Raw genomic sequence first — 19,798 nt, forward strand, 5'->3', positions numbered from 1 at the left:
CTTCGTTGAGTAACCACACAAGTGTTCGCAAGATTTATTGCTCTGCCGAAGAACAATTCATAAGCTAAACGAGTTGTAAGCTGTGCGAGAATGTGTGGATTATTCATTCGAGTTTCAATGTTTGCGAGGACCAATGTTTTGAAAAACGTCTTCAAAAATGTGGGTCTTCCATCTTTTCGAGTGATTCCCTCGTTTTCTTTACAAATCGTAAAAGTGGCCAATGCCATTATACCAATAATATTGCAGAAAAATGCAAATGTACAGCGTCTGGTTGGCCGTTTTGTTGTATAATGCGTTAACATTTGATCCATGCAATCAACGCCAGCCTTGGCCATATTATAAAACAAAATTGCTTCTGGTTTCTTGGCTTCGCCTTCAACATTTTCAGTGTAATGAACGGTGGAAATCAAATTGACCGCCTTATTCTTTTTTGGTACGTAACTACAAAGTGAAACAAAATTGTCAAAAAAACTAAACACAGATGAAAGGACCGGCCTTTTATTGCTCTTCTTCACTTCTTCGGGAAAACATCTCTTATTTGATCGTATGGTGCCAACAAATGCGATACCAAGAGCAGCAAATCGTTGAGCGCCATTGAGTGTTGTGAAGAAATTATCGGCTATAATTGTTCTGCCACTGTTGGTGTAACGATTTGCAAAATCCATCAAAACATTTTCACCTTGTCTCACCTCTCGCTCACCTCCTTTTTCCTTTCCAGTGTATACTTTTCCTTGTAATAGAAATTTTGTCTTCGAATCGCATGCCCACAATACTTTTATACCATACTTTGCCGGTTTCAATGGAATATATTGATCGGCCACGATATGGGAATAGCTGCTCATCGACGGTTACATTTTCATTGCTTCATAATATTTGGCCAAATTTTCATTCATAAAATTCCATATAGTATATCAGGAATGGGAGCTGCTTTGTCAGTTTGTTGTCGAAACGCACGCGTACGACTATCATCAAAACGAATATGTCGGCACAAAGCAACGAACCGTTTGTGCGACATAGGTGCACGGAATATTGGGAGCGTTACAAAATTCCCCAATCCTGCATGTTACTATGCGCAACACCAGAAGCCAAGAGAATTCCAATTAATGCATCCAACTCAGTACTGGTCAAATCAACCCATTCCTTTTATTTCGAGTCTGGATGTTGTTCATTCCATTTTTGGATTGCCTCTCGCCCATGTCGATTTGTTTCAGTAATGATGATGAGTGAAATATTTTGTGAAAAAAAGAGCTTGAATACCTCGAGTGGAATGGTGTTTTGTGTTTTGGGTGCTCAAAAATGCATTATATTATGCTGACGAATGCGAGATGCAGCGGGCTGACTTTTGCTCCATTTGGTACCATCTTTGCGATACATAAAACCATCATCGATTTGATTCACTTCATCAACGTCGTTCATCCCTCCTTTTCCTTCTTCAATTTCTTCATCACTATCAAAAATTTCATTCAGTTGAATATTCACTTCATTTTCGATGTTCGATGCATCATCTTCTGGCAAATAATCGCCGTCTTTATCGTTGTCATCATCCTGAAAGGGATCGATATCCTCGTCTCCCTCTGCCTCACGCTCAAAATCATTCAATAAAGCCGCTGATAATCGTGCATGAAAGTCCGTTCTGAGACTTCTTCTACGCAATCGCGTATTATAAATAAATTCCACCTCATTATCTATTATTGGAAAAAAAGAAACGAATAAACAAAAAAAAATTGGCGCGCAAAAATTTGTACTCTCACAGTCGTTGTTGTCTATTCAGCGCTCTAACTAAAACTGACTCTCAAACAGAAGCAGGACAAGAAAGAGAAATAGAAGAATTGACAGATGCAACAACAATGTGTCATATGTGAATATATAAATATATGGCATGTAAAACATAATATGTAATATAAGAGAGGTAAAAACTACATTGAATCAACAAAACACACTACATTCCATATGTTTCCATGCGAAATATATAGAGGTCTGGTCAGGCATCATGTGCGTGTACAAAGTTGTAAAGTTAAAATCCTTTTTTTTTTCGTCCTGTTTTATAGACTTCTTTCAATTTTTTAGTGCATAGATCGAAAGAAAATTTAATTTTGGGAGGGTACCTGGTATCATTTTTCGATATTTTAATTAGAAGTATGTTAAATTAAGCTCAAAATCGAAATATTCCCGGCCAGAACCATGTGCGCGTACGAGTGTTAAAAAAATGCAAAACTCTTAATGTTAACTTTTGTGAAAAACGTAACACTTGCTTGTTTTGGTCCAACTTAAGTTCTATTGAATTTGAAATTTCTCTGGCATTGGATGAAGTTGGTTGGAATATCTAAGCTACTTTTTTCTACAGTACATTTTTCATTAACATATTCAAATCAGAAAGTGAACGTAAGTATCATTTCGATTTTCTGTTGGGGTTTTTGAAGCAATTATCTTTTCCAGCTATTATGGACATAAGGAATTATTTCGGCGGAAAACGTTCCCGTTTAGAAAAGACTTCCGACGTGCCTTCTACCTCTTCTTCCAAAAATACTTTAGATGCTCAGGCTAGCTCGCAATAGGAATCTCAATCAACATTAACAATATCAATAAATGAGATAAAAGATTTACGTAAAAAGAGAAGAGAACCTATCAAACAAATAGTTTTGACGCAGTACCCTAAAAATAAATAATAACCGTTCTTTTCTCTCATCATGGTTCCACGAAAATAAATGGTTGATATATTCGGTGACAAAAGACGCTGCTTTTTGTTATGCATGTATGCAGTTTAAACCTTCAGATTTGGAAGATGTGGCATTTACTTTGAGTGGCTTTAGGAACTGGAAAAATGTGAAAGATGCTAAAAGAGGTTTTCCACGACATGAAAGGACAGGATCGCATGTTGAAGCTATGATTTTGTGGGAGGAAAAAAAGAATCGGCAAAATACAAACACAGAAATTTAAACTCTTGTCAATGACGTAACACTTTCTAAACATAGATATTACATAAAATCTATTATTGAAGTCGTTCAATTCCTGGCGACCAATGAACTTCCCTTTCGCGGATCTTATGACGTTGATGAAAAAGCTGAACGTGGTTTATTCCCAGTCTAAATTGTTCAATGGAGAAGAAAGAGCAAAAAGTATTGGGATCAAAACAGTCATAAAAACGGAAGAATTTCGATTTTGTTTAATTTTTGCTAAAAAGTTTCTGGGGATTTTACATCCAGCGGACGCTGCAATCCAGTTATGAACAGCGAGCTTGAAAGACGGACTAGACGTCATAGAGTCAGTTCTTCAACAACTTCAAGTTATGAGATCAAGCCGGAAGGAGTTTGAATTAATCTTGGAAGATGCGTATAAGCTCATACCTAGGACTGAACCTATGAACGAAATAATGTCCAAACGAAAAATTAAAACAACTGAGCATCCAATGTAAAGGGTGTTTTTTTAGAGGTTAGGTTTTCAAGATGAAATAAAACGTATATAATTTAATGTTATGGCCAAGAATTTAGCTTTATTATAAAGATAAGGGTTTGCCATTATGTTTTTTTTTTTTTTTTTCATTTTTCTTTATTTATTGAATCTTTCTTTTATAAGAAACTAACAATAAGTTTACAAATCTTATATACTAGAGTAATATGTTTCCTTGCCAGTGCTAAGAAACGAATTATTTGCTCAAATGAACATATATTTACATATATGATTAAATCGGTTGTGAATCTCCAATTCTTCATAGTTGGGAGCTGAAAAGGACGGGTTTCCAGTCTCCGATTCTTCGTAGCTGGGAGCCGGAAAGGCCTAGTTTCCAGTCTCCCTTAGAGCTTCCGTTGTCTCTCATGTCGATTGTGAAAATGATGTTGTTTTTTTGTTTTTGTTTCGAATGTGATAGATGTGGTTGGAGGAAGTTGTGGACGGACTCTCGCGTGAGATGAGATCATTAAGATACTGCAGACTTGAAGATGTCTCTTTTTTTCAACCTTGTGTGACCTTCATCTAAAAGTAGATTTCGCGCTAGTTTATTGGGATGGTCTTCTAGCTTTTGTAGGTATTTTTTGCTCAACCGTACTATTTCATCGGCTACACGAGGTATGCAAATATCTCTGTGAATGTTAACGTTCTTTATATACCATGGCGCTCCCGTGATTATCCGCAAGGCTTTAGATTGCACTCTCTGAAGTTTTTCGATATTTGAGGGCGTAGCCGTTCCCCACATTTCTATACCATATGTCCATATTGGTTTTAGCATGGCTTTATATAGTAGCACTTTGTACTCTAGAGGTAATGCTGATTTCGAATTAAGCATCCAATATAGACTTTTCATTTTAAGCTTGATATTCGACACTTTCTTTTCAATATGATTCCGCCATGTGAGCCTTCTATCTAAGTGAATTCCAAGATATTTTATTTCGTTTTGCTGTGGTATATTCTGACCATTTATTGTAACTGCAGGGCAAGTTTCTTTTCTTAGAGTAAAAGTAATATGCACGCACTTGGTTTCATTAACCTTTATTCTCCAGTTTTTAAGCCATACTTCTGTTCCAAGTATATGCCTTTGTAATATAGACGTTGCTACTTTTGGGTCTGTGTGAGTGCAAAGTATTGCAGTATCATCGGCAAATGTTGATGTCATTGTTTGGTTCGTCGTTGGCATATCAGATGTGTATAATACATATAAAATAGGGCCCAGAACGCTACCTTGTGGAACTCCAGCGTCTATTCTACAATGCCGAGAGAAAAAATCTTTTTGCTTTACAACAAATTCTCTATTAGTGATATAGTTTTGCAGCAAGAGGTGTACATTCGTAGGCAGTAAACTAGTAATTTTGTGAATTAGGCCGCGGTGCCATACCTTATCGAATGCTTGTGCTACGTCTAAGAACAGTGCAGTGCAGTACTGATTTTTCTCAAAGGACTTTCGTATAAATGACACAATGCGATGAACTTGCTCAGTTGTACTATGTTTTGCTCTAAATCCAAATTGGTGTTGAGGAATAGTAGCTTTGAAAGTATGGACAATAGACTAATTGGCCGATATGAGGATGCTTGGCTTAAGTCTTTCCCAGGTTTACCAATCATAATGATTTGAGATAATTTCCAAGCTTTTGGGTAGTAGGCAGTACGAGAGATGGCGTTAAATATGTGCCTGATATGAAGAACGGCAATATTGGGAAGCTCTTTTAGCATTTTTGGGGTGATTTTATCGTAACCAGGTGCTTTTTTAGGTTTAAGTTGATTAATAACTGAGACTATGTTATTTTTTTTAAACTTTATTGGCTTTTTTGGTGGTTGCAATATGTCTAGTGGTAAGCAAGTAGTTGCAGAAGACTGATTGGGAGTGAAGACAGATTGCAGATGTTCAGCAAATACACACCCTTTTTCAGAATCCGTACGTGCCCAATTACCATTTCCTAGCCGAATTGGTGATTCGTACTGTATGGGCCGATTTATATTTTTTGTGGCTTTCCACAATGCGTAATCTGTTTGGTCCGTCGGAGTAAGATTAGAAAGGAAATCATGAAGATGCCTCTCCTTTTCTTTTTTAAGGGCGCAACGCAACTTAACTGTGTATTCATACAATAGTTTCTTGTATTTTGGAGAACGATATTGTTGCCAAGACCTTCTCAGCTCTCGTTTCTTTTTAACTAAATCTTCTATAGTCTCATCAATGTTTCGCTGAGAGTTAACACGACTTTTATTATTTGTGGCCACTGCTGCCCTAGTAGCTCCATGCATTAGTTCAGTCAATGTATATATCTGCCTATCGATATCAATATCATTCTTTAAAGGAACATTGGTTTTTATATGAGTGCTAATGTATTTCTTATATTTAAGCCAGTTTATGAGATTGGGATGGGGGAGCTGATTAACCGCTGTTCTGGTGCAAGGACTACCTTCCATGGTTATAATAGACGGAGAATGGTCGGAGGACAATTCCAGGGATGAGGACGCTGTTACAATCTTGCGATCAATACCCTTTATAATACCAAAGTCAATCAGGTCAGGCATCTTCTGGCGGTCAGATGGCCAATATGTTGGCTGTCCTGTAGATACAACATCAAGTTTTGATCTTAGTATACAACTAAAAAGTTGTCTCCCTCTAGGTGTGACCAATCTAGAGCCCCAATAGTGGTGCTTGGCATTGAAGTCCCCTGCAGCCATAAACTTTGGCCCAAGTTTGGCAAAAAAATCTTTGAACTGTTGTTCGGTTATAATTTGAGAAGGAGGGCAGTACACAGCTGCGATAGCCATTGTACTGGAAAATTCTTGCAGTTGAATAATAGTGGACTGAAGGTATTCTTCATTAAATTCCTCAAGTACACTGTGCTTTAGACGTTTTTTTATTAATATCGCTGTGCCACCACGAGCCATGTTTCTAGGATGTTTTGTATCATAGAAAAGATATTCCGGAATTCTAAAATAATTTTTATCTGTAAGATGAGTTTCAGATATAAGCATAATGTCAATGTTATTTGATAATAGAAAATTATAGACTTCGAGCTTGTGCTTGGTGAGACCGTTTGCGTTCCAATGACAAATTTTGATTCTGTACATTATGGTTTATTTAAAAGGGTTTGCATTAAAATGGTTTGATTTCTAATCAGATCCTGTATCATGCTTTGCATTCCAACCATAAATTGATTAAGAGTTTGCACGAATGTTTGAAGCATAGATTCTATACTGCAATTATTAATGTTATTTGCTTCCACATTTGGGTTGGTTTTTAGGACGTTTGCATATGATTGGTATTGTGGTTGTGCTATTGGTTGGCGACTAAAAGAATTTAGATTTGGTACTGTTGTAGGTGGGACAGGTTTTCTATTTGGCAGCAATTCTTTTTGTTTTATTGATAAAAATACAGGACAGCCCCGATAATTAGCAGTGTGGTTTTCTCCACAATTGCTACATTTTTTAGCACTTGCATCTTGTTTTGGTTTGCTACACGTAGATGTGGAGTGTAAGTCACCGCATATCACACACACGCTTGGTAAATTACAGTAGCTACGAGTGTGGCCAAATTCCTGGCAGTTTGTACATTGTACGGGACTCTTACGTTTTAGTGGTTCTTCTATTGAAATTTTACGATGCAGTAGATAACGCAGGTTGTAAATAGGATGCACTTCGCCTTTTTTTAATAATTTTGCTGATGGCTCAAGTTCTATACGAAACATTGGTTGCGGAACTTTGTTCCGGTTTTTTATATTAAATATGGACTTTATTTCGAATCCCGCTTCTTCCAGTGCTCCCTTTATTTCGGACGGATCTGCATTATGCTCAACTCCTTTTAGAATTACTATAAGGCCCTTACTGCTTTTAAGCTGATACGTCTAGTACTCTTTCTTAAGCAAATCGAAATTATTTACTAACTTTCTAAAATTTTCTTCCTCGTAGATTTGAATTTTGGTCTCATGTATGTTGCCTTTCATAACAGAAACAACATGAAAATTGTTTGCACCCAATAACTTCGCTAAATTGTTTACAAGACTGTTCGAATTTTTTTCTCTTAAGTATATTGGAGGCGGTTTAGACTTACTGCCTGTACTTTTACTCTTGGTTATTTCCTCACTGTTGTCTAGTATAGCAAATCTATTCTGGCACAATTTTTTTTATTTTTTCTCTTTGTTTATCAACTGTTTGCTTTTGCGGACTTAGTTTACGCTTTGGCTGAATGTTCATGTAGCGGTCTAACCCAGTCTGTATGACCGACTGTTTAATTTTACTGTGGTTTGGGCAGTTACTGATTAGAGCTTTCGTAGAGCTTTCGTGAGAGAGCTTTTCTTCTTGAGCTGTGGCTGTAGCAGAGAATGTTAATGCAATGAGAAGGAGCAAATGTTAAATGAGCTTTTTTCGAGTACTAATTTGTAGATTCATACCAGAGAATGTTAATGCAATGAGAAGGAGCAAATGTTAAAAGAGCTTTTTTCGAGTTCTAATTTGAAGATTCATAATAAGGTCATTTCAAATTCAACTTTCCTGAAGAGGTCGCAATTGCAGATATTTACCACGCGAGTGGAGGGTTTCTATATTTACTTACCACGCTAGGCCAAGAATTCAGATATTTTCTGCGTTTACCATACTACTGAGGACGTTCATAAGATTTTTCGGCACACTGCTAAGGAAATCGAAGCGAATAAATTTGCGATTAAGAAGGCCGCGCGGTAGTTAGTTTGTGGTGCAGAAGCTAAAGTCGGCGGAGTTATTCGTTTTGTGTTTTTGCACGTATTTAATTCAGGTTCAAGTCCTGAAGTCATATTTTTTTTCTTGCACATTTTTTTTTTACAATTCAAACCAGGAAAGTTTGGTAAAATTTTTGAGTTTATTTTAATTAAAATTTCTTTAAAATACTGTTTTTTGTATTTTATAAATGGAAATTTCTTTTCGGTATAAAATAGTTCATACTGGATATGACCTGACTTTTATATAAATCAATCAAAACAGAAAATATGTACATATGTCTATAATCTATTTCATCAAATCCAAATTATATTGATGAGAAAATATCATTCTAATATCCGTCCAGAAAGCCAAACGCGCATACACAGATGCATATGCATATAATTACGCATACAAATTTTCAACTAACGCAGAATATGTACATATAAAACTGCGAATCGAATAAATGAGTGATTTAGAAAAGATCATTAACAATTGTAGATTAGCGCAATCGTTAAACACGTGTCGTATATGCAGTACATCGTCTCATATTTGACTCAGGTTCAAATCCTGTGCACGGTTTTTTGTTCGATATTTTTATTTCATTTTTTATATTTGGTTTAATTGAAATTGATTTAAAATAGTGTATTCAGGTTTTTCTAATACCTGTTTTTTATAAATTTATTTTCTATATAACATTATTAATACTTCATTTGAATTAATTTATGTATATGTAAAACAACCATAAAGGCAATCATATGAATATGCATTCCTATATTGAATCTCTTCAGTCAAATCTGAACTACTTACATACACATATTGATGAGAAAATATTCTAATATCCATCCAGGAAGCCTAACGCGCATACTCACATATGTGTTTAAATATATGTACAAACTACCACCATTCTAACAAACCCAGAACACAAGCTTCTGCGCACACTTGACACATGGGATATGTATACCCTATGAGCAAAAAGAACCGGGAAGGTGATGTTGACTGCTTCCTTCGATTGCCAAGGCATAGTCCACCATGAGTACCTTCCATCGGGCCAGACAGTCAATAGAGAATATTATTTATCCGTTTTGAAACCTTAGAGAGATGCTGTGTGTTGCAAACCGCCGGAAATGTGAGCAAACAATTCTCAGATTTTGCATGATGATAACGCGCCATCGCACTGATCAAAGAGAATACAAATCGGCCTGCCGGGGGTGTTTGGAGGACTGGGTTAAACGTTGGCACATGTGTGTTGCTTCAGACGGGTCATATTTTGAAGAAGATAATATAAATTTGCCTTAAATTTAACTCTGTTTTGTTTAATTTAAACATTCCCGGTACTTTCTGATCATAAGGTACATACTTGCGGCTTTGCGGACAGCAATGTGTGATTCGCTGGAAGTCGCATTAACTCGCGACTGTCGCACAGTTAGAAGACATATTTACATACATATAAGGGTGCATACATACATACGGAGCCGCGGCCACTCGACATGACAAAAATTGAAGATTTATCAAATATTGGCAAATAATTCCACGCGAAATATTCCAATATTGACTATTTTCGAATGGTCGCGAAAATTGGCATATGGGCGGCTCGTTTTATGAATGAAATTGAAATATGAGCTCTAACTTATGAATGAACTTTTTGTTTTGTTCTAAATTGTTCAGCGCCGTCGCTGATAGAATCATGGCCGCTGCGACTGCGTCTACGAATGTATTTTGTTTTTGTAGTCGCTAGGCTTAGATTTTAGCTTCGGGCGACATGCGCATGTGAGGTATGTGTTTTTGTTGTGTTCTAGAACATTTTAGAATGTGCGGTGGCAAAGCGGCCATGGCGTTGCGCTTGCTGTTGCTTTTGCGTCTATCAAAGTACATATCGTGTTTTTGTAAGTACAATATTAGGAATATCGACTGGTGAAAGACAAAAGTACACGGAAGCAAGAAGGGAGCGCTGTGCTCGCGCATATACATATGCATGAATGTATGAACGTGCATGGATGTAGTAACATATGAATACAATTATTTTGTAGGAAGTTTAGAAGGCAAGTAGGTATATATGTATGTATATATGCTAGGACATAATACATACATAGAGCAGAATTGTTTTTGCACTTGTTAGGAAGAAACTCGCTAGTGCGTATGTGTATTTGTCTTGTAAGAATGTGATGTGCTGTGACTTGTGTACATACATAAGTCAAGGTTATTTGGGCATACATGCATATGTACATATGTATGAAAGGAAGATGATGTTCTTGCGCTTGTGCATTATTGTTTTTCATATAATATACAAATGTACATACCTACATATGTATGTAAATGCTGTCGAATACATAAACTATAAATTGACATATGTACAATATAAAATAAGTGTTGATTTATCTTAAACCGTTTTTTTTTTTCTTAATGCAAATACCTCCTATTGACATGTACATACATATTATGTATGTATATTGTCATATACCATCATTTATGTACATATAGAGTATACGTTCATTTATGAATGTATGTAATGAAAAACTTCATGAATTACTTTCAGAACTTTATTAAAATTAATTCGCGTCGCGCGCATGCACAAAACCTTGGTTCACAACGCAGGCGCAGAAATAAACGCACTGCGTATTTATCCTCCCCATGTGACTCGGCATCAATTCTCGGTGCCAATTTTTTTTTTTTTTTTAAATGTGTTTTTTTTAATGTAATCGTAAAAAATTTTTAATAAATTTTATGTATCCGCTTATCATTTCAAAAGTAACAAAATGGTAAAAAAATAAGCAGTCGAAGAAATAAATGCACCGCCTATTTTTCCTCGCCACATGTTAGACTCGATTTCAATTCCCAGTGCAAACGTTTTTTTATTAATTTTTTTTTTTTAATTCGTTTTTTTTTATGTAATTAAAAAAAATTAATATATGTAATAAATTTTACGTATTCGCTTCTTCTCTTCTTAATTGGCGCTATAACCGCTTACGCGATTTTGGCCGAGTTTAACAAAGCGCGCCAGTCGTTTCTTTCTCGTGCTAACCGGCGCCAATTGGACACACCAAGTGAAGCCAAGTCCTTCTCCACCTGATCTTTCCAACGCAGAGGAGGCCTTCCTCTTCCTCTACTACCACCAGCTGGTACCGCATCGAATACTTTCAGTGCCGGAGCGTTTGTATCCATTCGGACGACATGACCCAGCCAACGTAGCCGCTGGATCTTTATTCGCTGTGCTATGTCTATGTCGTCGTAAAGCTCATACAGCTCATCGTTCCATCGTCTGCGATATTCGCCGTTGCCAACGTGCAAAGGTCCAAAAATCTTGCGCAGAATCTTTCTCTCAAACACTCCAAGCGTCGCTTCATCGGATGTTGTCATCGTCCAAGCTTCTGCGCCATACGTAAGGACGGGCATGATGAGAGTCTTGTAGAGTGTTAGTTTTGTTCGACGAGAGAGGACTTTACTGCTCAGTTGCCTACTTAGTCCAAAGTAGCACTTGTTGGCAAGAGAGATTCTACGTTGGATTTCAAGGCTGACATTGTTATCGGTGTTAATGCTGGTTCCTAAATAGACGAAGTCTTTTACAACCTCGAAATTATAACTGTCTACAGTGACGTGGGTGCCGATACGCGAGTGCGCCGACTGTTTGTTTGAAGACAGGAGGTACTTCGTTTTGTCCTCGTTCACCACCAAACCCATTCGCTTTGCCTCTTTATCCAGTTTGGAGAAGGCAGAACTAACAGCGCGGTTGTTAAGGCCGATGATGTCAATATCATCGGCATACGCCAGCAATTGTACGCTCTTATAAAAAATTGTGCCTGAGCGATTAAGTTCTGCGGCTCGTACGATGCTCTCCAACATCAGGTTAAAGAAGTCACACGACAGCGAGTCACCCTGTCTGAAACCTCGTTTGGTATCAAACGGCTCGGAGAGGTCCTTCCCAATTCTGACGGCGCTGCTGGTGTTGAGCAACGTCATCCTACATAGCCGTATTAGTTTTGCGGGGATACCAAATTCAGACATCGCGGCATACAGGTAACTCCTTTCCGTACTGTCGAATGCAGCTTTGAAGTCGACGAAAAGATGGTGCGTGTCGATTCTTCTTTCATGGGTCTTTTCCAAGATTTGGCGTATTGTGAATATTTGGTCGATGGTAGACTTTCCAGGTCTGAAGCCACACTGATAAGGTCCAATCAGTTGGTTGACGGTGGGCTTCAGCCTTTCACACAATACGCTCGCTAGAACCTTATAGGCGATATTTAGAAGACTAATCCCGCGGTAATTGGCACAAATTGCAGGATCGCCCTTCTTATGGATTGGGCAGAGCACACTTAAATTCCAATCGGCAGGCATGCTTTCATCCGACCATATTTTGCATAGGAGCTGATGCATGCACCTTACCAGCTCCTCGCCGCCATGTTTGAATAGCTCAGCCGGCAGTCCGTCGGCGCCCGCGGCTTTGTTGTTCTTTAGCCGCGTTATCGCTATTCTCACCTCGTCATGATCGGGTAGCGGAACGACAATTCCGTCGTCAACGATTGGGGTATCGGGATCTTCACTTTCTCGGTGACATGCGCAGCTGTCACTGTTTAATAGGTTAGAGAAGTGTTCCCTCCATAATCTAAGATTGCTCTGTACGTCAGTCACCAGATCGCCGTCTTTGTTTTTACAGGAAAACGCCCCGGTCTTGAAACCTTCTGTAAGCCGCCGAACTTTCTGGTAGAATTTTCGGGCGTTGTTCCTGTTGGCCAGCATCTCAAGCTCTTCGCACTCACGTATTTCGGCCTCTCGTTTCTTCTTACCTCCTAGAGGTGACTAGCGGTTTGAGCTCCTCTGCGACAATACGTATTCGCTTATTATTTCAAAAAATACGAAAATAGTAAAAATTTAATTAGTTTAATGTATTTATCCTCCCCACGTGACTCGCCATCAATTCTCGGTGCAAATTTTTTTTTTTTTCGTTTTTAAATTTTTTTTTTTAATGTAATCGTAAAAAAATTTTTAATAAATTTTATGTATCCGCTTATCATTTCAAAAGTAACAAAATGGTAAAAAAATAAGCAGTCGAAGAAATAAACGCACCGCCTATTTTTCCTCGCCACATGTTAGACTCGAGTTCAATTCCCGGTGCAAACTTTTTTTTATAAATTTTATTTTTTAAAATCGTTTTTTTTTTTTTAATGTAATTGAAAAAAAAAATTATGTAATAAATTTTACGTATTCGCTTATTATTTCAAAAATACGAAAATAATATAGTACAAATTTAATTGGTTTAATGTCGAGGTGAGAAATGTGTTGTGTGTTGAGGTGAAAGATGTGTGGTGTTTCTAATTTTTGTGTGGGCAAAAGTCAGTGAGGTGTCTATAAACTCGGTGTGCTAAATGACCTTATTACAAATCTTTCAGATCTCAATTGTACTAAAAAAAGCTTACAGTAACATTTGCACCTTCTCATTGCATTAACATTCTCTGTTCATACTAAGGTAAATTCAAAGTCAACTTTGCTCGCTAGTGGGGAATTGCAGATATTTACCACGCGAGTGGAGGGTTTCTATATTTACTTACCACGCTAGGACGGGAATTCAGATTTTTTCTGCGTTTACCAAACTATTGAGGAATTTCATAAGATTTTTCGGCACACTACTAAGGAAATCGACTTATTTCCTGCCCACAGCGAAGCGAATAAATTTGCGATTAAGAAGGCCGCGCGGTAGTTAATTTGTGGTGCAGAAGCTAAAGTCGGCGGAATTATTCGTTTTGTTTTTTGGCACGTATTTAATTGAGGTTCAAGTTCTGAAGTCATTTTTTTTTTTCTTGCACATTTTTTTTTACAATTCAAACCAGGAAAGTTTAGTAAAATTTTTGAGTTTATTTTAATTAAAATTTCTTTAAAATACTGTTTTTTTGTATTTCATAAATGGAAATTTCTTTTCGGTATAAAATAGTTCATACTGGATATGACCTGATTTTTATATAAATCAATCAAAACAGAAAATATGTACATATGTCTTTAATCTCTTTCATCAAATCCAAATTATATTGATGAGAAAATATCATTCTAATATCCGTCCAGAAAGCCAAACGCGCATACACACATACATACATATGCATATAATTACGCATACAAACTTTCAACTAACGCAGAATATGTGCATATAAAACTGCGAATCGAATAAATGAGTGATTTAGAAAAGTTTATTAGTAATTATAGATTAGCGCAATCGTGAAAGACGTGTCGTGTATGCAGTACATCGTCCCATATTTGACTCAGGTTCAAATCCTGTGCACGGTTTTTTGTTCGATATTTTTATTTCATTTTTTATATTTGGTTTAATTAGAATTGATTTAAAATAGTGTATTCAGGTTTTTCTAATACCTGTTATTTAGAAATTTATTTTCTATATAACATTATTCATACTTCTTTTGAATTAATTTATATGTAAAACAACCATAAAGGCAATCATATGACTGGGTTAAACGTTGGCACATGTGTGTTGCTTCAGACGGGTCATATTTTGAAGGAGATAATATAAATTTGCCTTAAATTTAACTCTGTTATGTTTTATTTAAACATTCCCGGTACTTTTTGATCATAGGGTACATATATGCGGCTTTGCGAACAGAAATGTGTGATTCGCTGGATTTGTTCAAGGAATCTAAGTCGCATTAACTCGCGACTGTCGAACAGTTAGAAGACATATTTACATACATACGGAGCCGCGGCCACTCGACATGACAAAAATTCCAGATTTATCAAATATTGGCAAATAAATCCACGCGATATATTCCAATATTGACTATTTTCGAATGGTCGCCAAAATTGGCATATGGGCGGCTCGTTTTATGAATGAAATTGAAGCTCGAACTTATGAATGAACTTTTTGTTTTTGTTCTAAATTGTTCAGCGCCGTCGCTGATAGAATCATGGCCGCTGCGACTGCGTCTACGAATGTATTTTGTTTTTGTAGTCGCTAGGCTTAGATTTTAGCTTTGGGCGACATGCGCATGTGAGGTATGTGTTTTTGTTGTGTTCTAGAACATTTTAGAATGTGTGCATATGCGTCTATCAAAGCAGAGAATGTTAATGCAATGAGAAGGAGCAAATGTTAAATGAGCTTTTTTCGAGTTCTAATTTGTAGATTCAAACTAAGGTAATTTCAAATTCAACTTTCCTCACGAGGTGGGAATTGCAGATATTTACCACGCGAGTGACGCGAGTGGAGGGTTTCTATATTTACTTACCACGCTAGGACAGGAATTCAGATACTTTCTGCGTTTACCAAACTACTGAGCAAGTTCATAAGATTTTTCGGCACACTACTAAGGAAATCGAAGCGAATAAATTTGGGATTAAGAAGGCCGCGCGGCAATTAATTTGTGGTGCAGAAGCTAAAGTCGGCGGAATTATTCGTTTTGTTTTTTGGCACGTATTTAATTCAGGTTCAAGTTCTGAAGTCATATTTTTTTTTCTTGCAAATTTTTTTTACATTTCAAACCAGGAAAGTTTAGTAAAATTTTTGAGTTTATTTTAATTAAAATTTCTTTAAAATACTGTTTTTTTTGTATTTCATAAATGGAAATTTCTTTTCGGTTTAAAATAGTTCATACTGGATATGACCTGATTTTTATATAAATCAATCAAAACAGAAAATATGTACATATGTCTTTAATCTCTTTCATCAAATCCAAATTATATTGATGAGAAAATATCATTCTAATATCCGTCCAGAAAGCCAAACGCGCATACGCACACACATATGCATATAATTACGCATACAAACTTTCAACTAACGCAGAATATGTGCATATAAAACTGCGAATCGAATAAATGAGTGATTTAGAAAAGTTTATTAGTAATTATAGATTAGCGCAATCGTGAAAGACGTGTCGTATATGCAGTACATCGTCCCATATTTGACTCAAGTTCAAGTCCTGTTCCCACTTTTCTTTGTTAGATATTTTTACTTAATTTTTTGTATTTGGTTTAATTAAAATTGATTTAAAATAGTGCATTCAGGTTTTTCTAATACCTGTTATTTAGAAATTTATTTTCTATATAACATTATTCATACTCTTTTTGAATTTATATGTAAAATAGCCATAGAGGCAATCATATGAATATGCATTCCTATATTTAATCTCTTCAGTCAAATCTGAACTACTTACATACACATATTGATGAGAAAATATTCTAATATCCATGGATGCATCCAGAAAGCCAAAAGCGCATACACGCATATGTATATAAATATATATAAATATGATATATACAAACCTTCAACGAACGCAAAATGTATGCATACAAAAACAACAACTGCGACCGTCTTCTTGTCCGTCAGTGAAAAGATGGGATATATATACCCTATGATCAAAAAGAACCGGGAAGGTGATGTTGACTGTTTTCTTCGATTGCCAAGGCGTAGTGCACCATGAGTACCTTCCATCGGGCCAGACAGTCAATAAAGAATATTATTTATCCGTTTTGAAGCCTTTGAGAGATGCTGTATGTTGCAAACGGCCGGAAATGTGAGCAAATAATTCTTGGATTTTGCGAGATGATAACGTGCCATCGCACCGATCAAAAAGATCAAAGAGAATACGACGAAGGAGCTGAAGGCCATGTCGGCCTGCCGGGGGTGTTTGGAGGACTGGGTTAAACGTTGGCACATGTGTGTTGCTTTAGACGGGTCATATTTTGAAGGAGATAATATAAATTTGCCTTAAATTTAACTCTGTTATGTTTTATTTAAACATTCCCGGTACTTTTTGATCATAGGGTACATATATGCGGCTTTGCGAACAGAAATGTGTGATTCGCTGGATTTGTTCAAGGAATCTAAGTCGCATTAACTCGCGACTGTCGAACAGTTAGAAGACATATTTACATATATTACATATAAAGGTGCATACATACATACGGAGCCGCGGCCACTCGACATGACAAAAATTCCAGATTTATCAAATATTGGCAAATAATTCCACGCGAAATATTCCAATATTGACTATTTTCGAATGGTCGCGAAAATTGGCATATGGGCGGCTCGTTTTATGAATGAAATTGAAATATGAGCTCGAACTTATGAATGAACTTTTTGTTTTTGTTATAATTGTTCAGCGCCGTCGCTGATAGAATCATGGCCGCTGCGACTGCGTCTACGGATGTATTTTGTTTTTGTAGTCGCTAGGCTTAGATTTTAGTTTTGGGCGACATGCGCATGTGAGGTATGTGTTTTTGTTGTGTTCTAGAACATTTTAGAATGTGTGGTGGCAAAGCGGCCATTGCGTTGCGCTTGCTGTTGCTTTTGCGTCTATCAAAGTATTGTGTTTTTGTAAGTACAATATTAGGAATATCGACTGGTGAAAGACAAAAGTACACGGAAGCAAGAAGGGAACGCTGTGCTCACGCATATATGCATGAATGTATGAACGTGCATGGATGTAGTAACATATGAATACAATTATTGTGTAGGAAGTTTAGAAGGCAAGTAGGTATATATGTATGTATATATGCTAGGACATAAAGTGGGTATATATACATACATAGAGCAGAATTGTTTTTGCACTGGTTAGGAAGAAACTCGTTCACTAGTGCGTATGTGTATTTGATTTCTTGTAAGAATGTGATGTGCTGTGACATGTGTACATATGTACATAAGTCAAGGTTATTGGGCATGCATGCATATGTACATACATATGTATGATAGGAAGATGATGTTCTTACGCTTGTGCATTATTGTTTTTCATATACAAATGTACATACATACATATGTATGTAAATGCTGTCGAATACATAAACTATAAAGTGACATACAATATAAAATAAGTGTTGATTTATCTTACACCGTTTTATTTTCTGAATGCAAATACCTCCTATTGACATGTACATACATACATATTATGTATATTGTCATATACCATCATTTACATATGTACATATAGAGTATACCTTCATTTATGAATGTATGTAATGAAAAACTTCATGAATTACTTTCAGAATTTATTAAAACTTATTCGCGTCGCGCGCATACATATCTACGTAGACATCACAAACCTTTTGTTCACAACGCAGGCGCAGAAATAAACGCTCTGCGTATTTATCCTCCCCACGTGACTCGCCATCAATTCTCGGCGCAAATTTTTTTTTTCGTTTTTAAATTTTTTTTTTTAATGTAATCGTAAAAAAATTTGTAATAAATTTTATGTATCCGCTTATCATTTCAAAAGAAACAAGATGGTAAAAAAATAAGCAGTCGAAGAAATAAACACACCGCATATTTTTCCTCGCCACATGTTAGACTCGATTTCAATTCCCGGCGCAAACTTTTTTTTATTAATTTTTTTTTTTTTAATTCGTTTTTTTTTTAATGTAATTGAAAAAGAAATTATGTAATAAATTCTACGTATTCGTTTATTATTTCAAAAATACGAAAATAGTAAAAATTTAATTGGTTTAATGTATTTATCCTCCCCACGTGACTCGCCATCAATTCTCGGCGCAAATTTCCTTATTACAAATGTTTCAAATCGCAATTGTACTAAAAAAAGCTCACAGTAACATTTGCACCTTCTCATTGCATTAACATTCTCTGCTTATATATCGATGAGTAAATTTTACTCACTTCAGAATTTTTACGTTATTATCTGATTTATTTTGTAAAATAGTAGTTTTAAATGAAAAAAATTTAAAGCCAGCATATAATATAAGTGTAATTTTTTATTATAATAAGAATACATAAAAATTGTTTTTCAAGTACATTCAGGGCACTTTTTTTGTGCATGTTCACCGCAAATAGCTAATCCACAATTGCAATAAGGTGTGGTGTATCTACGTTTGGTATAACTACATAAATTACAGGACTTTATTGGCCCCTTTCAGTCTTCTCCGGCACTATGGGCCTCTTGGCTTGCGCCTACAATATTCTGAATGGATTTTTTCAACGCCAGGCTCATGTTTGTATTAGTTGCTAATCTTGTACTGTGAAATCCTTCCGTTAACTCCTTGTGTAGAAATAACATAAAATTAAGTCGGGTTTCTGGCTTTTGCCCACGGCTACAAATGTTGTGCGCGTAAATGATGTATGCGTTTATTGCAGCTATGTTCATCATATTTTGGAAAAATGATAGAGGCCACCTTCTGGTTTCCTGCCATGGTTAATGTTTTGGCACATCTGGTCAAAACTGTCAACTCCTCCTTTTGTTGAGTTGTACACATGCACTATTTCTGGTTTTCCAGTGGTCTCATGAATACTACCCGTACTGTGCATACTAGACGCCAATAATACAAGTTTATTATTATTGGGCTTGTATGATACAACTGTCAAATCCTCATGAAATATAAACAATGAAGGGGATGCGACTCGTTTTTGAAACTTTATATCTGTAGCTTCAATAGGCATTTGTGGTTTATTTTTTTTTATTGTGCCAACAGTTGTTATTTTGTATTCATGACGGAGACGTTGAATGAGTGGTACACTCGTAAACCAATTGTCTATCGTGACATTTCGATTGGTGCCCTTTACATTTTTCAGCAGTTCAAGAACATAATATTCACCAGCAGCCATTGCAGGAGGAACACTTCCTTTTCTAAGGAGAACCATGGCCCTAGTTCCGCTATCACAAGACATGACAATTTTGATGCCATACTTGTTGGTTTTAGAGGGAATATACATCCTGAATGGACATTTGCCTCTAAA

This window comes from Anastrepha obliqua, chromosome 6 (genome assembly GCF_027943255.1).
Source record: "Anastrepha obliqua isolate idAnaObli1 chromosome 6, idAnaObli1_1.0, whole genome shotgun sequence".
NCBI lineage: Eukaryota > Metazoa > Arthropoda > Insecta > Diptera > Tephritidae > Anastrepha > Anastrepha obliqua.